Here is a 15789-nt window from a genome sequence, read left to right on the forward strand (position 1 = left end):
AATTTATTTGCTTCTTACCTCATATTAGTATATATATATATATATATACATATACATATATATCTATATTAGGTCTTTCATATATTCGAAAGAAATATAATTATTATAGTTTCTTTCACACCTACGGTGTACATATATATATATATACGTGTATGTATTTGATATGTATATATTGTATTACTTTCTCTCTTTCTCTCTCTCATTTTCTCTCTCTCTCTCTCTGTCTCTCTTTCTTTAATGAACGACGACATAAAAATTCAACATTTTAAAAGCAAGACATTACTATCGAGGATTAGGATAACGTTAAGATTAACTTTAAGATAATTCGTTAAATTAGGTGTATTTTCTAATCTTCGATTATTAGCTTTAAAACGTATAATATCGGATTTTTCATTTTCCGTCAGATTAAACGCACTTGGCACTATTTCATTGAATTACGTCGAATAGTAGATAGGAGGAGGACGTAAGGAACGATAAAGAGAGGGTAAATATGGCGGCGATTTCTGGCAACGCGTTAAGATAGGTAAAGAAAGGCGAAGGGGGAGGGGGGAGATTTACTCGATGCTCGATCCAAAGATCGAAAAGGAAAGGGGAAAAAAAAAAGAATTGGGGAGGGGCGGGGGAAAGGAAAGATGGCCCTTCTCATTCTTTATGGTGTATTTGATTACGAGTGACGAGTCGCAGGTGAATGAGAATCGTAGTGGGGCGATAATACGGCAGTTAGTATGCAGCAGGTACTGTTACTTAATGTTAATGCCGGACCCATTGATCCTTCTGTCGGGGTACACGTAGAGACGAAAAACAGATTCCACTCTGGGTGAGGTTTCCTTCTCTCTTTCTCTTTATCTTCATCTCTCTCTCTCTCTCTCTCTCTCTCTCTCTCTCTCTCTCTCTTTCTTTTTCTCAGATTGTACGCACTGGCACACAGGGTGGCGGCACCGTGAAGAAGTCGACTCTGGAATGCTACGAGTCGATCCGCCTGCAGTCAAGATCCAACCTGTCCGCCATGTATACCACCAGTGGAGAACGAGAGAGAGAGAGAGAGAGAGATAGAGAGAGAGAGAGAGAGAGAAAGAGTGAACGAAACGAAAAGGGTGAAGAAGACGGGAAGAGACAAAGAAGGGAAATGGAGAAAGAGAGATAAAGAGAGAGAGAGAGAGAGAGAGAGAGAGAGAGAGAGAGAGAGAGAGAGAGAGAGAGAGAGAAACCGTTTTATCGCGCCACAGGACCCCACGTCTTCTCATCGCTTTCATCGAGCACCAGGGTGAAGGTGCGAGCGAAGAAATTTTATTGTCGCGGAAACGCCCATCGTTCATCGTTGTTGTATTATTTTTTTCTTTTTCTTCTTTTTCTTTCTTTCTTCCTTTCGATCTATCTATCTATCTATCTATCTATCTATCTATCTATCTATCTTTTCTTTTTTTCTCCGAGATAATGATAAAATTCTGAATTAATAGAAATTTATTTAAGAAAAGATATCTCATTTCAGCCGATAGATTTGTTTTTATTAATTAACGGATTAATTAATGAATTAATCGTCATCGATGAATTTCGATGTAACTATATATTTTAATTTAATCAAGGATACTGATAGAGATCGATAAGTTTTGTTTCTGAGAGTACGTTTCTGTTAAAAAGAGAGAGAGAGAGAAAAAAATAAGAGAGAAAAACGAAAGAAAGAAAGAAAGAAAAAGGAAAGAAGAAATCACGTTTGGTAATATCACGAGGGAAGAAATTTTTATGGGGTCCTGTTGTATATATGGCGAAGCGGGGGGGGGAGGCAGAGAAGGTTTGGGGCGGCGGGCTCTCATCTATGAAGAGAACGGCCGACACGGTCCGACCGTGGCAAGTCGGAGAACGTATGGAATTTTTAGATTCGTTCGTCGTTGACTCGGCTCGTAAAAGCTTGCCTCCATCGCGCGCGTTAATTAAAAGCCATGAGAGAATATCACATGCTCCCTTCTTTTCTCTCTCTCTCTCTCTCTTTCTCGCAGCGCGAGACATCTGTCCGATATTATTCCCTCTTTTATCGTTCTCCATCGTCCCGTTTGATAATTTATCCAAATTGAGAAAAGCAATCGAATTTTTCTTAATCGTTTAAAAAAAAGAAAAAAAAAAGAAAAAGAAAAAAATAAAAAAAGAAAAAAAAAAAGAGAAATAAAATTTACGATGCATTTGCGCCGTAGTAAACTTTATTTCTTTTCTTTTCTTTTCCTCATCGAAATTATATCTTTTTTTTATTATTCGTAAGTTATGCATTGAAAATAATCAAAGTTGTTTTACTTTGATATGCCACATTATTATTATTTTGTTTCTATCGAATATCCCTCACGTCGAGTCTGAACGCGTACAACAATTGCCTGGCATTTGTTAAAAAGTAAAAAAATAATATTTGCTTATATCTACTTATTTATCTGACCATAAAAAAAAAAAAAAAAAAAAAAAAAAAAGGAAAAAAAAGAAAAAAGAAAGAAAAATGGCAATTAGATGCGTTCAACGAATTACACCGATCGATAGGAAAGCGCAAGCGCTGAAAGAGGAGGATACGAGGAGCTTGGAAATAAGGAAGGTAAAGAAAAACGTGAGCCATGGTATATAAGAACGGATTGAAGAAGAATGGACGAAGAAGGAAGGAAGGAAAGGAAAAGAAAGGAAAGAAAAGGAAGTAGGATGAGAATGAGAAGGAACAGGAGTAGGATAGATAGAGAGAAAGAGAGAGATAGAGAGAGAAAAGAGGAGAGGGGCAGAGAGAGAGAGAGAGAGAGAGAGAGAGTGAGAGGAGGGGAGCAGAGGGTGGAGGAGGGAAAGAAAAAGTCGAAGAAGGATGGACTACCGAAGAGTCTCGAAGGATGGAACTATGGAAGCAAAAACAGAAACCAGTCTCTCTGGCTCAAGGCTGCCTACCTACCCGTGGGCCCCTCTGGCTTCGTGGGTTCTGCCCTGCTCTGCCCTGTTGCACTCTACCTGGCCTTTCCTCCTGAAACGCTTATATGAAATTCTCAGTAATACGTATCTATTTGAAGATACACATAGGGAAATATTTGAAGAGTAATTTCATCGATCCTTCGAATTGTATCAATGGATCGATCTCATTGAAACGCACTCACGCATTCAAATAACTATCGAAATTTTTAAATATTTAAATATATAGAAGAGAAGAAATGTATATATATATATATAAATATATACATTTATATACATATATATTTGTGCCTGAGACTCGTCCCTGACAAGATACATGTGAAAATTGAAGATTACTCCATTAGAGAACGTTAATCGAGCAGAAATCGGTCGCAATTTGCAGGTGCGTTTATTGCTTGCTTAAACGTCAGCTACCTTACAAATTACTATATACGTTTACCACGATCAAGATAAGTGAAAAGAATGATGGTACAGGAAGAGATATAGAGAGAAGAGAAAGAAGATGAATGAGAAAGAGAAAGAGAGAAGAGAGTAAAACTTCTTCGGGGAATTTAAATTCGACGACATTATTCCTTCGTCTACTCAGCGAACCCAACAGTGTTCTGAAGACCACTTCCACTTTCGTTCACTTGTTTCCACTTTGTCTTTCTTCTCTCTTACTTACAACATATTCTCCTTTAATATTCTTCCTTTTCTTTTTTCTCTTCCTCGTCTTTTTCTTCGTCCTTTTCTCTTTTTTTTTTTTCTTTTTCTTTTTTACTTCTTATTTTACGACTTCGTTTCAAAGCGAATCCTCTCGACCGTCCTACTTCGTAACACCGTTCGTCTCCTTTCATCGGACAATCTCGAATCGTCAGAAGGTCTTCTTCCATGTCTCCCAGCACGTCGTTACCACGTTTCTTTCTCTCGTTTTCGTTTGCGGAAAGACCGATATCAGAGAGTCGTTTCACGCAAATTCAAGGGGAACGCCTTCGGTAACCGTAGTAGAGCCGAACTCGTTCGAAACTTTTAAGACCGTGACGCATCGTTCGACTGGTCGGTAAAAGAAGAGACGAAGAAGCAGAAGAAGAAGAGGAAGAAGAAGAAGAAGAAGGAGAAGAAGAAGAAGAAGAAGAAGAAGAAGAAGAAGAAGAAGGTGCATAGTGGGCACAGGTATCGTCGTCGTCGTCGTCGTCGTCCTCTTTGATCCTTCAACTTGGCGAAAGGATCGAGAACGAGTAGGTAGAGGCGCGTTTGATTTTTTTTCACGTAATTATACGTCGATCCTCCCCATTCTCTCCTACCCCTTCGTAGATACCTTAGATCCTTTCATATTGAACATCTGAAATTATGGGCTATTGCTCGATAGGTAAATAAGTAACTAGGATCTTCTTAGACGATTAAGTTTACATTTTTCCAAACAAATATATTCAAATATTTGCGATCTTTGATTTGGGTAGATATCAAATATTTTTTTTTTTCCTTTTTCCTTTCGTTATTCGTTTCTTCGTAAAACGCGAAGTATTTTCCATCCATTTCTCTTTTCCTCTCGATTATATCGAAATATAAACAGAATGCGTCGACTTTATCGTCGTATAACGAGAACAACTCGATGGGAAACAAAAGATATCCGATCTGATTTCCACGAGAGAATGGTTGGAAGGAATAGTTCGACGTTATAAAATCTAAAATCTAAAATTCTTATTCTTCGGATTTTCGCTTCGTGCCCTTTTTATTCCCTTATATGGAAAATATTGAAAATTTACGTCAATCAGAATCTTCAATTTCTCATTTAAAGCAGAGGAGAATGAAAAAGAAAAAAGAGAACAAATGGAAAATTACGAAAAAACAAACGAAATGAGACAACAACAACAACAACAACAAGAAAAAGCAAGAACGATAGAACGAAGAAGAGTTTCAAGTTGGCATGTCGCGATCGGTTTACAGTGAAGGCTCGAGTTAGTCGTTAGCACAGGGTGGTCCAGCGTTCGGAGACAGAGTTCGTAATCTCTGTTCCGGTTCGAGACGAACGGGATGAGCGTGTATGTATGTATATATGTGTGTACGCGTGTATGTATATATACACACATACATATACATATGTAAGGAAAAGGAATAAAGAAAGAAAAAAGAAAAAACAAAAAAAAGAAAAGAAAGAAAGAAGGAAAGAAAGAAAGAAAGAAAGAAAAAGATCAAATGTAAACTCGTTGATCGATAACTCCGATATTTCTCGTCGTGATGTTGAAATTTCTTGCTTCCTACCTTCGTACATGCATACATACATACATACATACATACTTACATACTTACATTTATAAAAATCCACTTTTATAAGTCCAATGGATATCGAATTTTTTTTCATTGATTTACGTGAAAGACAAGTAGAAGAATCAACTCGTTTTCGTATTATCGAGCAAAGATCGATGATTATTTCATACTAACGTGTCATTTATTAATTTCATTTCAATCTTATCTTTCTCATTAAACAATCGTTCTCATTTTTCCAATCGATTTTCTTTGGCTTATCCGTTTATATACATGATTCTCCTTCGAACGATAACAACAACAACAACAACAACAACAATAATTGAGAAGACTCTTGGAGACTTGGATATGGGTGGAGAGGGCAAGGGAGGAGGTCGATCAGGCAGTCGCCGGTCGCGTTGTAATCGCGGAATAATTGAATCTGCGCTCGACTACTCGCCATTCCCATCTCTCTCTCTCTCTCTCTCTCTCTCTCTCTCTCTCTCTCTCTCTTTCTCTTTCTAGCGTGTACAAACACGCAGCAGCAAGCTATACTACTCTCACAATTTTCCTCTCTTTCTTTCTTTCTTTCTTTTTTTTTTTCTTTTTCTCATCCATTTCGATCCGACTCTCCCCGTTTTCTCTCTCTCTCTCTCTCTCTCACTCACTCACTCACTCACTCTCAATCGGCCCTTTATTTATAAGCGCCTGCAGCTACCGGCATAAATGCGCCGGGGACTGCATTCATAAAACCCGCTCTCCAAGCTCGCTCTGGACTCTTTTCCTAGGCTAACCATCGCCGGCATCACTATATCGTAGCGTTCGTTTCTCTTAGGCTTCTCTTACGTCGTCCCTGTTGTTACTTCTGGTCGCTGCGGGCACTGCCACTATCGCTGCTTCTGGTACCAACCTCGGTGCCGTTCCTCTTGTGCTGACGGTGCTCTTGCTGGTGCTGCTGGTGCTGCTGCTGCTGCTGCTGCTGCTGCAACAACCGACGACCCCGTTTACATTAGCTCCAAGAGTTTCGCCGCAGGCCAAAATGCTACCACGCTTACTCGCACCGAAACGATCTTCTTTTTGCACTTCTCTCAGGCAGCTTCCTCTCTTGAATTTCTTTATTTTCCTTTGACGCAAATGATTTTTCTGTTCTTTTGTTTTTGTTTTTTTTTTTTTTTTTTTTTTTTTTTTTTTTTTTTTATAAAATTTATCCAAAATCTTTCAACGAAGTAAAGAAGGATAAATTAATCTCACAGACGATGTTCGATCAACGTCGAAGATCTAACTCGTAGATTAGAAATTTCCGACTAATTTTATGAAACATTATTTAAGCGTTATCTGATTAAAGTAAAATTTCTTTGACGTTTTTAATTTCAATCGAAAATAATAAAAGGATTTCGTTTATTCGTTCGTCCATTGTTCCTGTTGTTTTTAGATTTTTCGATTAAGAATCGTACTATTATATATATATATACATATGTATATTTACGTTCAAGTTATTTACACGAATAGAATAGAAAGTTTCAATGGATAGTACTGTTCGTTCGTTCGTTCGTTCGTTCGCTGCCGTCCCAGTTGTCCACTTTACTTTTCACATAGACGTGAAAGCGTTATGCAATGATTTTTTGAATGACCTTCGTACCGCGACATTCCTTCTACCACAATAATTACTATCGACAATGAAAATTGTTCTTCCAACGATTCTAATAACTCTTTCTTTTATTTTATTTTAAGCTTCTCGAATTGCGTGCTCATAAAATTACGAAATATCACGTTGCGATATGGGATTTAGATTTAGTCTCGTTTTTATTAAAGATCTGAATGAGTTATAAACGAAGTGCTCGATGATAAAGTAGGGTAACGTTTGTCGAGTTTAATCAAAGCCGAAAGGAAGATTGTCGTTTTAAATATCTAATGAATTAAGGAAGACTTATAGATAGGGACAGAGACATAGAGAATGAGAAAGAGAGATAGAACGATAACTAGAGAGTAAGAAACAGAGAGAGAGAGAGAGAGAGAGAGAGAGAGAGAGAAAGAGAAAAAGGGACGCGTAATGAATAATGAATTCTTAACGAGTTGTCTCGATTGATCAAAGAAGATGAGATAGTCAGTCGCATCGTGGTATCCTTAGACACTGATCACCTACTCAATTTTATTGGTACTAACAATGGCACATTGAAACCCTAAGAAACACCATTGTATCGGTCTCATTGTGTGGCGCAATAAAAGAGGATTGGACGGCGAAGGGGTAAAAGGGAGTAAAACGGGGGAGTGTGTGTGTGAGAGAGAGAGAGAGAGAGAGAGAAGGGAGAAAAGCGACTGTTCGTAGGCTGATACGATAGAAGGTAAAGACTTTGAATGCATTCGAGTAGTAAGTTTAAAGTACGGCGTAAAGAGGATAGAATAGAGGTATCCTTGAATCTCTCAGAAGGCTATTTCCTGGCCTTGATGTCCATCGAACGTAAAGACTCTCCTTATAGGGAAGGGAATCTCGATCGGAGTTAACGCATTTTTTCAAGGCGATGCACCCGGCGTTGCACGGCTTGCAAGTGGAGATACCGATTCCGAAAGTTGCATAATCTTATCTCAACGTCGGCATAATATTGGATCGCGTCTAGAATTTGCTCGTTTATTACGAGCATTCTTACAATCGTTCTATTATCAACGTGTATACGAGTCTCGGATTAAAAAAAAAAAAAAAAAAGCAAGAAGACTGTAAATCGGATAAAAAATGGTGCATCGAGTAGAGATTATTAGAGATTATTAATTCGTGCGATAACGTGGACGATCATTTCTTTTTTCCTTTCTTCTTTTTCTTTTCTTTCTTTTTCTTTTTCTTTTTCTTTTTCTTTTTCTAATGAACCAAAATCACATCTTTAGGACTATAAACCATCGTTGCGTCCTCGAGTTTTCTCCTGCTCAAAGATTTTCCAGTTCGTCGATCGATCGATCATTCGAACGATAGCCTTGTGATTGTCTTTCAGGCGTCCTATAATCTCGTTTACAAACACGACACTCTCTTTCAAAATCATTAATCCGCTAATACATACATATTTATACGTTCATAATTGTATATTTAATTGTATTATACGTTAAATCGTAGAAATATTTCTAACGATGTCAAATCTTTCGATTGAATGCATTTATAAAATGTATTTCCCTTTAAGCATAGATAATCGGCCGATAAGGATCGTCGATTTTTTTTTATCTTTTTAAATGCCTTCGGTGGAGAGGAGCAGTTGGGGGTGGAGGAAGGGAGGGAGATAGAGGATTCAACGCTTTAAGAACTCGAGCCAAGAAAGTCATCTAGCGATATATATAATACTCTACTTGTTTTTTCTTTTTCTTTTCTCTCTCTCTCTCTCTCTCTCTCTCTCTTTTTCTTTCTCGTCGTCGTTGTTTTTTCTTATATCTTCTTTTTTTTTTCTATCGCACCACCGCGAAAGGCAAAAAAAATCTCACGGGGAGAAGAAACGAGAGGTAAGAGGGTAAGAGAAGGGTGAGAATGAGTAAAGAGAAAAAGGGCGAAGGGAGAAGGGCGAAGAGAAGGAAATACGAATAGAAGGAAAGAAGAGAGAGCGTACATCTTCGCACGCATCGGACTCTGATCTCTTCTCGCTTTTCTTTTACGAGTCGGCTTACCCGAAGAGGAGGAGGAAGAAGAAGAAGAAGAAGAGGAGGAGGAGGAGGAGGACGAAGATGAAGAAAAGAAGAGAGGAAGAGATGAAGTGGATACGGAGAGAGAAAGAGAGAGAGAGAGAGAGATAGAGGTCGAGGAGGAGGCAGCAACAGCAACAGCAACAGCAGCAGCAGCAGCAGCAGCAGCAGCAGCAGCTCGCTTGAATGGACCGTAAGACCCTCGAGGGTTTATCTAGACGCTCCTTTTAGCCGCCTCTGATCCGTGACGAAATATTAATTGACACAAAAAGTAGTAGCCGGTTGGAGCGAGCCGCGCGGCACCTTACGAAACTGCTTTTAACTACGCGCCATTTGTATGGTCGTACCTCGTAATCTTTTCTCTTTTTTTCTTTTTCTTTCTTTATCTCTCTCTCTCTCTCTCTCTCTCTTTCTCTGTCTTTATCTTTATCTTTATCTTTATCTTTATCTTTATATATATATATATATATATACATCTCTCTCTTTCTTGTTCTCTGATTTTCTACACTTCCATCTTTCTTTCGTAAAAGAAAAATAAGAAGAAGATAAGGAAGAAGATGATCAAACGTATATTAATTTGTCGTATTAGTCCTCTACTTACGTGCGGATAGCGGACGAGCATTATCATTAGAATCGGTGCCGTTATTAAATAATCATTTGTCGGGATTTATAATTGATACTACTGCTCTAATAACCCGGCCAATACTCCTTTTAACTTTGGATTGAGAGAGAAAAGAAAAGAAATAGAAAGAAGAAAAGTTATTGGTGGTACGACGGTGAAGAAGCTGAAGGAGAAGGTGGAGGAGGAGGAGGTGGAGGAGGAGGTGAAGCTGGAAGAAGAGGAGGGAATATCGAAGAGAAAATTGGCTGCTTTGCTTCGATCTCTCTCTTCCTCTCTCTCTCTCTCTCTCTCTCTCTCTCTCTAATTGTATCAATTTCTATCGATGACGTGGTACTGTTATTTAACGTTCCCCTTTTATTTCAAATTATCTTTTAAAAAGGTAAAGACGTATCTTTTATTTTATTTTCCCTTTCTCTTCCTTTCTTCCCTTTTCTTTGCTCTTCTTTCGTACTTTTTCTTTTTTTAGTTTTTTTTTTTTCTTTCTTTCTTTCTTTTCTTCGACGGACAAATTTATCAAAATTTTTTCTTCACGAATCACCCGTGCAATTAATAAGAATATATATTTATACATGCGTATACAGATGTATTTATTTATTATACGATAAATGCAATTTACAGACATTGCGAATATCTAAGCTTAGAAGGGAGTGTGAAGAAAAAAAAAAAAAAAAAAAGAAAAATAAATAAAAAAAAAGAAAAAGAAAGAAAAAGGAAGGAAAAAAAAATAAAAAGAAAATAAATTGAAAAACGAAGGACTCGTTCGTTTATTAACTTTCTATTCTGCCATCTAGTTGAACCTCTCCATAAGATTAGATATATCAATTACGTATTTACGAGTACGATCCTTGAATCTTATATTCACCGTGTAATCGGTAGTGATTCATATAACGCGTCTGAGTCTGATATTATCCATTAGCGCGGAGAAACTTCGATCGTCAGCATTAGATTTTCCGATCTATACTAAGACACTACCTTTAACGCATGGACGGTCATTTATTACAAACGCGATCCATCGTGCGGAAGGTTTTATAAATTAATGTCGTTTCTTTCAAATAAGCTTCTCTCCCTCCCTCTCTCTCTCTCTCTCTCTCTCATTTTGTTTTTTTTTTATTTCTATTTTTTACTCTCTATGACGACCGAATTACGAAGGAGGTCTTGGCAATAATCGTAAAGAATGGAATAATGTTTTATAATAATTTCAATATTGGCGATATTAGCTTTTTTTACTTTTTCTTTTTTTCTTTTTCCTTTCTTTCCTTTTTTTTCTTTTTTTTTTTTTTTTTTTTTTTTTTTTTTGGTTTCTATCCAATGAAGGTTATTCAACAAGAAATTATTTAATGGTACTTAAAAAAAAAAAAAAAAAAGAATATATATATATATATATAATTCTTTTTTTAGCGCGTATAACATACATGAGAGAAAAAAGAAAAAGCAAGAAAAAGAGAAAGAAAAAATTTCTCCATCGATTAAATCGTATTAATTGTAATTTCTTTTAATGATTCTTTTTTCCGCCCCCTAACATTAACACGTTCACATCTATCGTCATCAATGATAGACGCTATATAATTAATCGAATTCATTTCTCCGTTCTTAATCCGTAACCTTAATCCGGTTATTCGAAGGCATTAGAGTACCAACTTTTTCCATCTCATATAGTATTGACCTCCTACGAGTGTCAAAGTATGACAGATGAAAGAACGGGCGATCAAAAGAAAAAGGCCTTAGACTTTCGCCGATGAACGTCGTAAAACTTTATGGTGTTTTCGTTCGGCGAATAGATAGAAACGAATGAACGTATAGACGAAAAAAAGATCTCGTACGATATATCTCATCTAACGGGAAAAAGAAGTTTTCGAAGAGGGGGATCTCGATGGTATTACTTTCGACTGGTATAAGGGACACGACCTAAATAGTCGTCATTTGTACACATATATCTATGGGTAAACTATGTGAAACGGTGTAAAAAAAGGAAAAAAAAACAAAAAAAAAAGAAAAATAACCAAAAAAATCTTGAAGTATCCAAATAAAATATGATATATCTATAGTCTATGATATGTATTCGTGAAAGTAGTTTCGTGTAGGGAATCCTTCTTCTTACGCTCCGCAAGCTTCTCAAATACGAAATTACCGTCTGACAAGCTAATTTTAAGATACGATAACTTAACCAGATACTTATTGCCGACGATGAGCTAGAGAACGACAATGACGACGGATCGGTAAATCATGTTAGATAATTTGTCAGCGATCGCCAACTCACGATTTCTAATCTCTCTCTCTCTCTCTCTCTCTCTCTCTCTCTCTCTCTTTCTTTCTCTAACTTTCCTTCTCCTTTCCCCTTCACATTTGTCGAATCTAAGATTATTTCGTTATTTCGGCAGATATTTTAAACTTATATATATATATATAGAGGGAGAGAGAGACAAGAACAAATGAGACTAATTCTAAATTCGAATCGTTAATATATATATATACATCAATTTGTAAGATTTTTACTATAAAACAAATGAGTTAAATCTTGAAAAGAGGAATTTAAGGAAATCATTAAGAAGAACATTTTGGATTTTGCTTTAATTCATTATAATGAAAAGGAAATAGATAGATATATAGATAGATAAATAGAGATAGATAGATAGATAGATAGAGATAGAGATAAAGAGAAAGAGTTAGACTGGCGAAGAAAAGGAAAGGAGATACAGACGATCTTTTGTGACACGGACAATGTATCACCATCCCACATGATTCTCTTCTAAGCAATTACGCAAGAGCTCTTTTGCCATTTGCATTATAGAAACTTACCTATCGCCATGGCTGAGTCTCTTTCTTTCTCTCTCTCTCTCTCTCTCTTTCTTTCTCTTCACTAGTCGTTTATTGAAAATCGCGTCCGGAGAAGCAGGCAAAAGTCCGATTAGAATCTTGACATTGATCACAGATAACGCTTCGACATAGGTCTCTATCATCGATCATTAGTCTCGTGCTCTCTACGTCCACCTAGATAGAATTCTGTGTCGGTCTGAAGAAACATTCCGAGCAGTTAAAACCGGCATCGCCGGGATCTACAAGGTCTCTTCTTTTCTCTTCTCTCTTCGTCTCTCTCTCTCTCTCTCTCTCTCTCTCTCTCTCTCTCTCTCTCTCTCTCTCTCTCTCTCTCTCTCTCTATCTTTTTCTCTCTCTTTCTCTCCCTGCCATTTCGTTTCACCTTCTGCCGTCGACGTTCTTTCTTTATCTCTTCCTCTTACTCTCTTCTCTTCAAGAACGTAACAATATCGAGAGGGATGAAAGGAAAGAACGATCCTTTGTCCTGCGAACATGATCCATTTACTTGAAAAAAAAAAAAAAAAAAAAAAAAAAAAAACAAAAAAAAAACAAAAAATAAAAAAATAAAAAAAGAAATAAAAATAAAAACAAAAATTAACGAACTTTTCATTGTATAAAGATAGATTAAGAATCCTTCGTTAATAATGATTGCGTAAAGATCGAAATAAATATTGTTTTGAAGCGTGAGAGTGCGAATTAGACGGGTAGGTAAGTAGGTAGATAGATAGGTAGGTAGGTAGATAGGTAGGTAGGTAGGTAGGTAGGTAGGTAGGTAGGTATATATAATGTTAGTGAGAAATTAATTATGATTCACTGTCGATTGTGATGATTAACCGGAAGATATTCCGGTTTGTTGTATCGTAGCAATTACTCGTTCGATTCTGTCCTGCATTCGTTCGAAAGGAATCTCTCTCATCGCTCATCGAACAACGATCCAGATGCTCCTCACGTGGCAACGTTTTGCCCGAGTACCACCGTAAGACTTCGATGAGCGATTCATTCAATGGCAGAATCCGGGAGGAGAATCCTAAGGAAGGAAAGGAAAAGAGAAAGAGAGAGAGAGAGAGAGAGAGAGAGATTGATAAAGAAGAAGAAGAAGAAGAAAAAGAAAAGATGGGAGTGGAGAACGACGATGGTTGGTCCTGACGACCAACAACGTCGTCGAGCCATGCAAACGTGTCCATACAACATCAGCAGCCAACGTCCATGAAACGTCCATGGACAATGTGACGTTTCCCTCTCCTTTCTTTTCTCCTCCTTTTTCTTCCTCCTTCTCCTCCTCCTTCTCCTCCTCCTTCTCCTTCTCCACCTCCTCATTCTCCACCTCTTTCTCTTCTCTTCTTCCTTCTCCTATTTCTCCTTTCTCTTTTTTATTTATTATCGTTATTATTAACCCTTGACCCCTGAGAGACATGCCTGCCGCAAAGAGTACGTTACGTCTGGAAAGATGTAAACCCCTCTTATGGACGGTTTCCCCCTCTCCCTCCAACTCCCTCTTATTCTCTCCCCGTTTTTCTTCCTTTCTTTATTTCACCGAACCGCTAGGATTATGGTCGAAACGTCATTTCAGAATGTTCTCCTCCTCCCCGCCCCCCTACCTCCGCCCACGAAGTTAGAATTCTTTAGAAACGTCTCAATTGGACGAACACTTTATCTGTTTTCCAACGACGCTAAATGAATTTTGATAATTTATTATTTGCAAGAAGAAAAAAAATAAAAAAAAAAAAAAAAAAAAAAGAACGAAACAAAGTAAAATAAAGAAAGGAAGAAAAGAAGGGAAAGTAAAGTTTTGTCCTTGAATAGTTTCTCGATCTTCTATCGATATCTCGAGAATATACGAGAAAGAGAAGAGAAAAACGATAATGGGTCGATCGGATAACATGGATCTTTTATCAAACTATAGTTTCTTTTACGACGATGATATGCCTCTCTGCTATAATGTTTTGTTTATATTTATCTTGCCGTTGATCGTTTCGACTAACGTCGGAAATTTTTTACTTATATTTATATATACATACATATATATATATATATATATATATATATATGTATTTACTTGTATACATATTTACCTATTTATCTATTTATGTATTTACAAAGATAACCTCTAACAGGGATAGAGAAAAGTCGATGGAGAAGTGCAATATCTCGGCACGCGGGAGGCACTTTCGAAAGATCATACGTGGAAATTAACTACAGCAGCTTGAGTGCTCGCGGTTCAGACAGACGGACAGGGAGAGAGAGAGAGAGAGAGAGAGAAAGAGAGAGAGGAGAGAGGAGGGAGAGAGAGAGAGAGAGAGAGAGAAAGGGAGGCTAAAAGGGAGAAAATGAGAGGAACGGAGAGGACAGGAGCCGGTTGGCAAGAAATTCCTGCAATTTAATGGGATTCTTTGATTGGTACTTGATGCCAGTCGCCATCGGTCCGAACCGTAATGCCACTCACGTATCTCCGAGGCATTCGTAAGAATCGCGCGGTTTTCTGTCTTCCGATGGATTTAGGCGTCAACCATGGTGGGCATCGTAGATTTGGATTTATAAACGATTCTTAAATGATTTAAATTTTATTTCTACTTTTTCTCTTTCTTTTTCCTCTCTATATCTCTTTATCTTTTTTTCTTTTTTTTTTCTTTTTTTTTCTTTTTTTTTCTTCTACCTATATCTATTGCCAATCGAAAGATAATAATTGAGAAACTGAGGATCTATTAATATTACTGAATTAATATTTTCGACATCCGATCGTATCTCTCTCTTTTTTTTTTCTCTCTCTCTCTCTCTGTTCCTTTCTTTCTCTGTCTTTCTACTTTCAATCCGGTTCCGGAAAGAAATTTTCAGACTAATTAGAAGAACCGTCTATTCTACTAATGACGATTTATTAAACGTAAGTGGGACGTAAACGTCGTCGGATTGGAAGGCTCATCGGCGCGTAACATGGATTTAACGAGCGCGTCGTTTAATAACAATTCATACACGCTAGGTAGTAGTGTAGGGTATATATCGGGAGATAATCAAATCGCGTGTCGGCGCCTATGCCCGGAGGGATATACGGCCGATTGCCTTTTAGTTGGGTATATGAACGCGCCCGTCTCTACCTATACCTATCATACCGACGCTTCCGCGTGTGAAAATCCAAACGGAGTGGTGGGATTACGTGCGCATTACGCCAATCCCCGTTCTTTAATTCCATCGACTAACAGAAATTCGTACGTTCCGATAAAATATCTTTGATCGATGGATTTCTCCCTGTCGTTGGCTGCCTGTCTCTATATCTATCTCCCGTTTCTTTCTTTCTCTCTACTAAAACACGAATTTTTACGTACATTCATTTAAAGGCATCTACGTGCAAGAGAGATTTCGTTATTCTTAAATCTTCAAACTTTTCATAAAAATTATAAATCTTTATTATAATCTAACAAATACGAGTCTACGATTCGTAAAGTAATTAGAAATTAATCGTATACAATTTGTTTTGGGTGTTAACAGTTTAGAAAAAGGATCGTTGATTGTTCTTTGAATGTTCGTTCGGGTATCGAACGGAGGCGTCGAGACAAAAAAAA

At 37.4% G+C, this 15789-nt stretch overlaps 1 long non-coding RNA gene across 1 annotated transcript in view; it reads left to right on the top strand.

Moving 5' to 3' along the window:
• The window catches only part of LOC124955511, a 39145-nt gene extending 30773 nt beyond the window's left edge, over positions 1 to 8372 (top strand). The window contains exon 10 of the long non-coding RNA XR_007102889.1: positions 5981 to 8372. This is a non-coding gene — a long non-coding RNA (uncharacterized LOC124955511). The remainder of the gene's footprint in view (positions 1 to 5980) is intronic.
• Positions 8373 to 15789: the final 7417 nt, after the last annotated feature.

This window comes from Vespa velutina, chromosome 18 (assembly GCF_912470025.1).
Source record: "Vespa velutina chromosome 18, iVesVel2.1, whole genome shotgun sequence".
In the NCBI taxonomy this organism is placed as follows: Eukaryota; Metazoa; Arthropoda; class Insecta; order Hymenoptera; family Vespidae; genus Vespa; species Vespa velutina.